Consider the following 10669-nt stretch of genomic DNA (forward strand, 5'->3'; position numbering starts at 1 on the left):
TCCAAGCCAATCCAGACTAAATTCTTGTATGACTCAAGCATATACGCTCAACGATTATAGTTGAAGTCTAACCATATGAAAATCTATTGCGATTATAACCTATACATATCATAGTTCACCGGGGAGTAATAGGGATTAGGGAACCTGAACTATGCATATGAATAGCTTATCAAAAGTGATGGTGATGGTGAGTGTAACCTATACAATGTGTTAATGTGAATATAACCTATACATATCATAGTTCACCGGGGAATAATAGAGATTAGTGAACCTGAACTATGCATATGAATAGCTTATCGAAAGTGATGTGAATATAACCTATATGATGTGTTAATGTGAATATAACCTATACATATCATAGTTCACCAGGGAATAATAGAGATTAGTGAACCCGAACTATGCATATGAATAGCTTATCGAAAGTGATGTGAATATAACCTATATGATGTGTTAATGTGAATATAACCTATACATATCATAGTTCACCGGGGAATAATAGAGATTAGTGAACCTGAACTATGCATATGAATAGCTTATCGAAAGTGATGTGAATATAACCTATATGATGTGTTAATGTGAATATAACCTATACATATCATAGTTCACCGGGGAATAATAGAGATTAGTGAACCTGAACTATGCATATGAATAGCTTATCGAAAGTGATGTGAATATAACCTATATGATGTGTTAATGTGAATATAACCTATACATATCATAGTTCACCGGGGAATAATAGAGATTAGTGAACCTGAACTATGCACATGAATAGCTTATCGAAAGTGATGGTGAATTCCTTTCTTGTAATTAAGTTCCTAGAGTAGATGAAACATAAACTATACCTATTATAGTTTATTACATTGTTTGTAATATGTATTTACCATAACTATACCAATTATAACTAACGAGTTCGTTTGTGGGGGTATAATGGCTTAACTATACTTATTATAGATTATCTTAATCGTCCATAGCGGCAATAACTCTTATGTAAGTGTAAGACCTTTAATATTGTTTTTGTTATATGAATGACCCTAAACTATACCTATTATAGTTTATCGATTGATTTCGTGGGAAATGAGCATAGGCCTTACTTGTCATAATTTATCAATATTTATATTTTAATGGATATAGCCTCGTAGTATCGTATATATATATATATATATATATATATATATATATATATATATATATATATATATATATATATATTTGTCATACTTGTGAAGATGTAAATCCATGTGTTTTCTGATGTATGTCTATGTAGGAATACAAAATTTGTCATATATTGCAACTACACATAATCAACTAACGATGTATACCTTGCTCGACATGTTACAAGGTGAAATGAAATTTATTGTGTTTTTCTGTTAATAACCTTTTCTGTAACTGATATTGGAAAAATTGTAGAAAAATCATAAAATGTCCAAATCAGGTTCTGTAACTTCTGAGAGTTTGGAAAATGAGTCTAGTTTGTTCATAATTTTTATTATAATTTTTAATGATCTCTAACTTGGGTGAAAAAGTCCATAATCACAGACTGGTCCGGATTGATGTTTGAAATGATAGGCGGTTTTGTGAAAATCACCATAAATTGTAGAAAAATCGTATGGAGATGTGCAAGTAGTCATTTTAAAGCTAAGAAGTGGAACTACATGCACCTAAAACAGTTTTGAAAACAAAAATATTTAAGATGTCCAAAACAGTCCGTGAATGGAGTGAAACTTTTCTGATGAAAGCTGTTAGAAGAATGTAGTTATGTTCTAAGCATTTTAACTTGTATTCCCCCCCTAAAAACTTGAGAAAACGTGAAAATGTAGGGGTATGAACTCACCTTGTGTGATTTTAGTAGATAAGTGTTGAAGAAGAGAAGTGTTCAACCCAAGAACACTAGAAGAACCGTTTGAAGATTCGAAGCTCTAACACAAATATAATGGAGTTTGTGTAAGATATCCATGATTTGAGTGGAAATAATTGAGGTAATCATAAAGGAAATGGATTATGCTTACCAAAGATGGAGGAAACTCTCAAGATCAGCCCTTGAATCTCGGATTTCTAGAGAGAGAAAGTGAGAGAGAAAGGAGTTTGATCTTCTTGTGAAATGAGAACAAATGAAAGAAAATGAGGAGAGAGGATGATTATCCAGCTCTCAAAGGCATGGGGATGGCTTGTGAGGGAGGTAAAAAGTACAAGGTATGGTGGGGAGGAGTGTGGGTTGTCATGGAGTGGGTGTGGGGGTTGCTTGCGTCATAACTAAGGTAAGGTCAACACTCTTCTTTTTGTACTTTACCAACTCCTTTTTAAATAAGATTTTATCCTTAAAATGTGATTAAATCATTAATTTAGGGGTCTTATAATTAAAAATAAAGTTTTGGGTGAAAACCCCATGTTAAAACAATTAAAAATGGGTTTAAAACGCAAAAATACGCAAAAATGTGCGAAATCCGAGCTGCCCCAGCGAGACCCTTCGGATCTCGGCCGAGGCTCGGTCTCTGGGCCGAAGTTCGGTCAGATGGGGGCTCGGCTCGGACGCGGGTGGCTGAGGCGGGGAGGCGAAAGGCGAAGCGAGCTCGGTCCGATGTGATGCAGTCCGAAGCGAAGTGGGAAACGAAGGCAGGTTCGGTCCGAAGGGAGGCCAGAACCGAAGGTACTGTAGTGAACAGTAATGAACAGTAGCTTCGGTTCGGACCTTCCTTCCAAGTTGGGTTCGGTTCGGATCTTCTTCCTTGCATGGTTCGGTTCGGATGAACAGTACTTTCGGTTCAGCTCATGAACAGTACTTTCGGTTCAGCTCATGAACAGTACTTTCGGTTCGGACCCTCATGAATAGTGCTTTCGGTTCAGAGGGTTCGTTTCCTTAAGTCCGTTTTTCGCGTAGACTTCCGTTCTTGGGCTATTTTTCGCCAAATTCGAGGGTCGGGATGCCCCGAGTGATTATGGAAAGTTGGGAGAGATTTCGAGGGAGATTTGGGAGAGATTCCTCGTTCTCAGAGAGATTTGGGAGAGATTTGACGTACTTGGAGAGATTTCGCATACGAAGAGATACGTGAGAGAGATTTCACATACTTAGAGAGATTTGGGAGAGATTTGACATACTTGGAGAGATTTGGGAGAGATTTGACATACTTGGAGAGATTTCACATACAAAGAGATATGTGGGAGAGATTTCACATACTTAGAGAGATTTGGGAGAGATTTGACATACTTGGAGAGATTTGGGAGAGATTTGACATACTTGGAGAGATTTCACATACAAAGAGATATGTGAGAGAGATTTCACATACTTAGAGAGATTTGGGAGAGATTTGACATACTTGGAGAGATTTCACATACAAAGAGATATGTGGGAGAGATTTCACATACTTAGAGAGATTTGGGAGAGATTTGACATACTTGGAGAGATTTCACATACAAAGAGATATGTGGGAGAGATTTCACATACTTAGAGAGATTTGGGAGAGATTTGACATACTTGGAGAGATTTGGGAGAGATTTGACATACTTGGAGAGATTTCACATACAAAGAGATATGTGAGAGAGATTTCACATACTTAGAGAGATTTGGGAGAGATTTGACATACTTAGAGAGATTTCACTGGTGACCTTTTTGAGTGTCCGGCTACGCGCTGCAAGGTCCTTAAACCCCGTTAAGCCTTGATTAGGGATCTTGCATACTCCCGATGAGTATGTAACATTGTCGTATCGGTTTGGCTTTCTACGTACCACCGTTTCAGGTTAAGGAGATTTAGGTGAACGCACTTTTCGATTTATGATCTCTCATTAGAATAGAGAGTTGTTTAGAAGTTACTTAACGTAAACTCTAGTACTCACGGCAAATTGGGTTGACCGGCTTGACTTGTTGACTTTTGCTGACTTTGACTTGACCGAAAATTGACGGTTGTCACACAATCTTTGGTAAACCTTAGATTGTCCTCGACAATTGTTTAATCCTTTTAGTCATATCCAGTTCTAAACCTTTTTCCCTTCTTAATGCCCCAGGCATTTGGAAAATTTTAGAACGGATTCTCCTTCATCCATACATCGGGACCATTTTCATCCGACTCGCCGAGTTCCTTCTTGAACTCGTCGAGTTTATCTTCATCATAAGAACTTGTCCAGTCTATGACTCGCCGAGTTATGTGAACAACTCGTCGATTCTATCTTCAAAGATTGGGAGATTGCCTTGGACTCGCCGAGTCCGTTCATGCACTCACCGAGTCCAGTCTTGATCAACTTCATACAGTCGATCTAAATGAGTTCTAACACATCCAAACCATAGATTTGGCCCCCTAATGACCATTTTACACGTAAAGTTCCAAACTTGATGCACATGCATGGGGTTTTTAGCTCAAAAACCCATATAAAGTGTCTTACAATGTGCATGGGGCTACCATGGCCCTAAAGTTGGCACCTTTTGTTGGGTTTTGAGCATTCTAACACTCCTAAGTGTACATGCAACCCTAAATACCTTGGATCTATGTTTTCTCTATTATACATACAAATAAGAACTTCCAAGGTATTATCCTAATCTAGCATACAAACACAATGACTATAGCAAGATAGAATACATACCTCTTTGGAGAAGAAAGTCTTCATGAAGCTAGAGTGCCTAGTGCCCCAAGTGTGACACCTCAAATGGAATCACAATCATCAAAACACTTGGAATGACTTGAGAGAATTCTACACTCATCAAAATCGGCTAGCCCTTTCTTCACACACACTAGTGTGATTCTAGTTGCCAATTTTGTCAAGAATAAGATCTTTATATAGTGTTACAATTAGGGTAAACCCTAATTGTCATGACTTTCCATTTCCTTGGATCCATGGGTACAAATACACCATGGAGCATCCATGAACCATCCTATGGGTTTTAGCCCAACTTGATTATCCATGGAGCATTAGCCCACTATACAAGTATGGATGATTTACACAATCAACCCATATATTTAATTAGTCTTCTTTTGATCACTTAATTAATCCTAGATTAATTCTTGATCAATACTAATTAAATAATCTTATCATTCTTATTATTAATATACTAGAACTTATAATATATTAATAACCATAAGTGTCTTATTTCTCTCATCCAAGTGCATGATGGTATGCAACCCAAAATGGACCATGCCGGGTCGGGTCAAGTCTTACCAAATATAGTTATGGACTTAGACATTAATCCAACACCTTTATGCCATGAGACCCCTCTTAAAGCCCAGATCTGAAGCTAAAGTCCACATACATTGCTTAAATCTGAAAGTGGCTTTGAAAAGCCCTAAATGCATCCAGGATCCATACCCTAAAGGTGAACAACCAAATGAAAGACCAAAGCATGAGCATTTTACCTTGATTAAGCTGGAAATGGAACGAGATTCCTGGATCTACAAGCCCCAATTCGAATACTCAAGCTCCTCTCCTATATTCCAAGCTTGACAAATCAACAAAAACACCAAAATGGCCTTAACACACACATTTACGGCTAGGGTTTCACTATGCAGCTCGTCGGGAGTGTTAGGGACAAGGAAGGCCGATTTAATGTGTTTATATAGGGTGCAAACCCTCATTTTAGGGTTTTTTCCAAAAGCGCGGACTCGCCGAGTCCGACCTCTGACTCGCCGAGTCAACCACTTGGCCCCCGCGTCCAATTCGCTTCCATTCGACGAGTTGGGCCACCAACTCGCCGAGTCCTAGGCCAAAAATGCAAAATGCTTAATTTAAATTACGTACCAGGAACCAGGTGCTACAAATCTCCCCCACTTATTTTAGACTTCGTCCTCGAAGTCTGCTGCTCGATCCTGAAACAGCTCAGGGTAATGCTCCATCATCTTGTCCACCAGCTCCTAAGTCCACTCCGAGACCTTCCGGTGCTGCCACTGAACCTTTACCAGCTCCATTCTCTTGTTCCTCAGATCCTTTGACTTCTTGTCCAGGATCGCCACTGGCCGCTCGATGTAGTTTAGGCTGTCATTGACCTGAATGTCCTCTAAAGGCACTACTGCCGAATCGTCCACCAAACATTTCCGCAACTGGGAAACATGAAAGCTGTTACGAATCTGGCTGAGTTCTGCTGGCAGATCCAGCCTATATGCTACCTTGCCCACCCGGGCTACAACCCTAAAAGGTCCAATATAGCTAGGGCCCAACTTGCCTCGCTTCCTGAATCATATGACACCCTTCCAAGGTGACACCTTCAGGAGAACCATATCCCCGCCTTGGAACTCCAGGTCTGAACGATGCTTGTCGGCATAACTTTTCTGCCGACTCTGAGCAGTTTAAAGCCTGCTCCGGACCTGCTGGATCCTCTCCGTCGTCTTGAGCACCACTTCGGTGCTCCCCATGGCCCTCTGGCCAACCTCACCCCAACATATCGGGGTCCTACACCTTCTCCCGTATAACATCTCAAAAGGAGGACGGTCAATACTCTCGTGGTAGCTGTTGTTGTATGAGAACTCAGCCAAAGGAAGATAGGTATCCCAACTACCACCGAAGTCTAACACGCATGCCCGAAACATATCCTCCAGGGTCTGGATGGTCCGCTCACTCTGACCATCTGTTTGCGAGTGAAAAGCGGTGCTAACATGCAGACGAGTTCCCAGCTCGTCATGGAACTTCTTCCAGAATCTGGAAGTAAACCGAACGTCTCTGTCTAAAATCACTGATACAGGCACCCCGTGCCACGCCACCACCTCCCGGATATAAATGTCGGCCAACTTTTCGGCCGAAATACTTTCCTGAATCGGGATAAAATGGACGCTCTTGGTCAGTCGGTCGACGATGACCCAGATCGAATCCACTCCCCACGCGGTCCTAGGAAGCTTAGTGATAAAATCCATCGTGATGTCTTCCCATTTCCACAGCGGGATATCCAACGGCTACATCTTGTCATAAGCTCTCGATGCTCGGCCTTGACCTTCCTGCAGGTCAAGCACCGCTCTACGTACCATGCCACGTCCCGCTTCATGCAAGGCCACCAATAGTCCAGGCGAAGATCCCTATACATCTTCTTCACCCTGGGGTGAATGGAGAATTGAGATTTGTGTGCCTCCTCCATCAATACTTGGCGCTCACCCCCATGATACGGGACCCACACCCAACGGTGCAGAGTCAACAACCCCCGGCTGTCATAGTCAAAGGAGGAAACCTGACCCACAATCCACTCGCTCTTCCGATGTTCCTCCTTCATGGCCTCCTGCTGGGCCTCCCGGATCCGTTCCAACATCGAAGTCACCACTGTCATCCTCATACAAATATCCCTGATCGGTGCTGCCTTGCGGCTAAGCGCGTCGGCCACCACATTGGCCTTTCCCGGATGGTAAAGGATCTCGCAATCGTAATCCTTTACTACATCAAGCCACCGACGCTGCCTCATGTTCAAATTCGGCTGGTCTATGAGATACCTCAGGCTCTTGTGGTCCGTGTAAATCGTACAACGAACCCCATAGAGGTAATGACGCCAAATCTTGAGGGCGAACACGACAGACCCCAGCTCCAAATCATGCGTCGGGTAATTCGCCTCGTGAGGGTTCAGCTGCCTTGATGCATAGGCGATGACATGCCCTCTCTGCATCAGAACTGCGCCCAAACCTGAGATGGACGCATCGCAATATACCACAAAATTGTCCATGCCCTCGGGCAGGGCTAAGATTGGCGCCTCGCACAATCTCTGTCTCAGAGTCTCGAATGCAGCCTGCTGCTCAGGCCCCCAACGAAAGACCACGACTTTCCTCGTTAGCCTGGTCAGGGGTACATCTATCTTGGAGAAATCCTGGATGAATCTCCGATAGTAGCCGGATAATCCTAGGAAACTCCGAATCTCAGATGGAGACTTCGGAACCTCCCACCTCATCACGGCCTCCACCTTGGCCGGGTCCACTGAAATCCCGTCCTAGTTGATGAGATGCCCAAGTAACTGCACCTCGCGCAACTAGAACTCACACTTGGAGAACTTAGCATACAAGTTCTCCTTCCTCAAAGTACTCAGAACCTCATGCAAGTGCTCCTTATGCTGCTCTCGCATCTTGGAATAAACCAAGATATCGTCAATGAAAACAATTACAGATCGATCCAACATCAGCCGACACACGCGATTCATGAGATCCATGAACACGGTAGGAGCATTGGTGAGCCCAAAAGGCATCACCACAAACTCATAATGACCATAACGTGTCCAAAAAGCAGTCTTCTGCACATCCTCCTCTCTGACCCCTCATCTGATGATACCCCGAACACATATCAATCTTGGAGAACCAAGATGCTCCCTATAGATGGTCAAAGAGGTCGTCGATCCTCGGGAGTGGGTAACGGTTCTTCACCGTTACCTTATTCAGCTCCCGATAGTCTATACACATCCGATGCGACCCGTCCTTCTTCTTCACAAACAGAATCGGGGCTCCCCAGGGTGAACTGCTTGGTCTAATGAATCCATTGTCTAACAGCTCTTGCAGCTGTGTAGACAACTCCTGCATCTCAGGATAAGCCAACCGATATGGTGCCTTGGCTATCGGAGCCGCACCAGGGACTAGGTCGATCCTGAACTCTACCTGTCGCTCCGGAGGTATCCCAGGCAACTCCTCGGGGAATACGTCCGCAAACTCACGCACCACGGGCACCTCGCCCACCGTCGCCTTACCCGCGTCCCGGGTGTCCATAACATAGGCAACATATCCTGCGTAGCCCTGCTGAAGGTAACGCCTAGCTCTCGCTGCTGAACATACCGTTGGTCCTTGCTGTGGCCTCTCGCCCTGAACTACCAACTCTCCCCCACTTGGGGTCCTGATCCGAACCAGCTGCTGAGCGCAATCTATCACTACCCCATTGGTGCTCAACCAATCCATGCCTATAATCACCTTGTTCCCCCTTAACGGGATAGGAACCAGGTCCACCAGGTAACGCTCCTCGAACAGCCTCAAAACACAATCTCGATAGACCTCCGGTGCTCGCACCGACCAATCGTTCGCGATCTCGACCTCTAGTGGGCAATCCAACATGCCCGAAGACTCCGAAAACTTCTTGCTAAGCGCAAGAGAGACAAAAGATCGGGTGGCACCCGAATCAAACAACACCTGAACTGGGATTCCGTTCACATGGAACGATCCTAAACGAGGCACATGATATATCAAAAATCACAGCGACATAATATAAAAGCACAAGGATAAGAAATCATACCCGTCACCACATCGGGTGCACCGTGTGCCTCCTCGGCTGTCAGCTGAAATGCTCGGCTACGAACCACTGGAGCCTCCATCTTGGCCTTCCGGCCATCCACCACCCATGTTGTCGCTGGATTCGGCGTCACAACCGGCGCCGTTGCTGCTGCTGCTATCAATCTAGGGCAATTGACCTTTTTATGGCCCTTCTGATTGCAATGAAAGCGAATCAGGTCAGATATCTGAATCGCAGGATTAGGGGCAGTACAATCCTTACCAAAATGCCCAATCTTGCCGCACTTATAGCAACCTGAACCCGGCCCAGTGAGGCAAGCTCCATCGTGTGACCGACCGCATTTTCCATAGTGGTCCCGCCCAAACTGGCCTTTCGGCCTATCATCGGATCCCTTGGGCTTCTTCCACGAAGCCCCCGCCGTCTGCCCTTCCACTGCCTTCCTCTTCCGGATGTGCTCCAGATCAATCTCCCTCTCCCTAGCCTTGGCAATCATGGAGTCCAGGGTAGGGCAAGCTGAAAAACTGACATGCTTCCGGATGTCAGCCCGTAACATGTCATGGTAGCGGGTTCTCTTCATGTCCTCATCACCCGCATATTGGGGAACCAACAAGGCCCTCTCTCGGAAATTGGTGGTGATCTCCGCCACAGTCTCCGTCGTCTGTCTCATATCCAAGAACTCCCTGGCCAGCTGCTGAAGCTCTACAGCTGGCACAAACTCTGCTCTGAACCGGGTCACAAAATCTGACCATGTCATAGCCTTAACAACCGAGGCTCCCAAAGAGTCACCAACTGACTACCAGCAGTCCCTAGCCCGGTCCCTCAAACACCCTGCTGCAAATCGTACCTTCGACCCCTCGGGGCAGAAGCTGGTCAGCTGTGTAGACTCAATGTCCGCAATCCATCGTCTGGTAGCAATGGGGTCCTTTGCCCCGTGGAAATCTGGCGCACCACTCCCCCTGAAGTCCTTAAAGGACAGTGTACGTGGTGCTGACTGGCTAGCCGCCATGTCACTCCGGAATGCCCTGAGGCGATCCTCCATCAACTCAATGATCCCTTCCTTGATCGACCCGAAGATAACCGGCGTCGCATCAAGGATACCCCTCGTAATCTCGAATGCAATGAACTTACGTAACCCATCATCCACATGCTTTGATCCTGCCCCCGAGCCCGATCCTGATCTGGATCCTGAACCTCCTGCTCCATGTAGCGTAACCAACATTCTGAAACAATAACATACAAATGTCAGGGTCACATATACTTTCTTGGAGATATCACACACTTACTAAGTTTCCCGGTTCCATCTCGGCCCTCCTTGATTCAAGTACGGATCCTCTGCTTTCAGTAGTACGGGTCCATACTACCTTCCACATCTATCCGTACTTTCCTCAAGAATTGCTTCGACTTCACCAAGTCCCTTTTACCGATACCCTTTCCGCTGACCTCATCCTAGGATTCGCTAGGGCACTCTCCAACCTACTCTCCGCCATCAGCTGCACTGGGAGTCCCCACCACCTCC

Source organism: Lactuca sativa, chromosome 1 (assembly GCF_002870075.4).
Source record: "Lactuca sativa cultivar Salinas chromosome 1, Lsat_Salinas_v11, whole genome shotgun sequence".
Taxonomy (NCBI): Eukaryota; Viridiplantae; Streptophyta; class Magnoliopsida; order Asterales; family Asteraceae; genus Lactuca; species Lactuca sativa.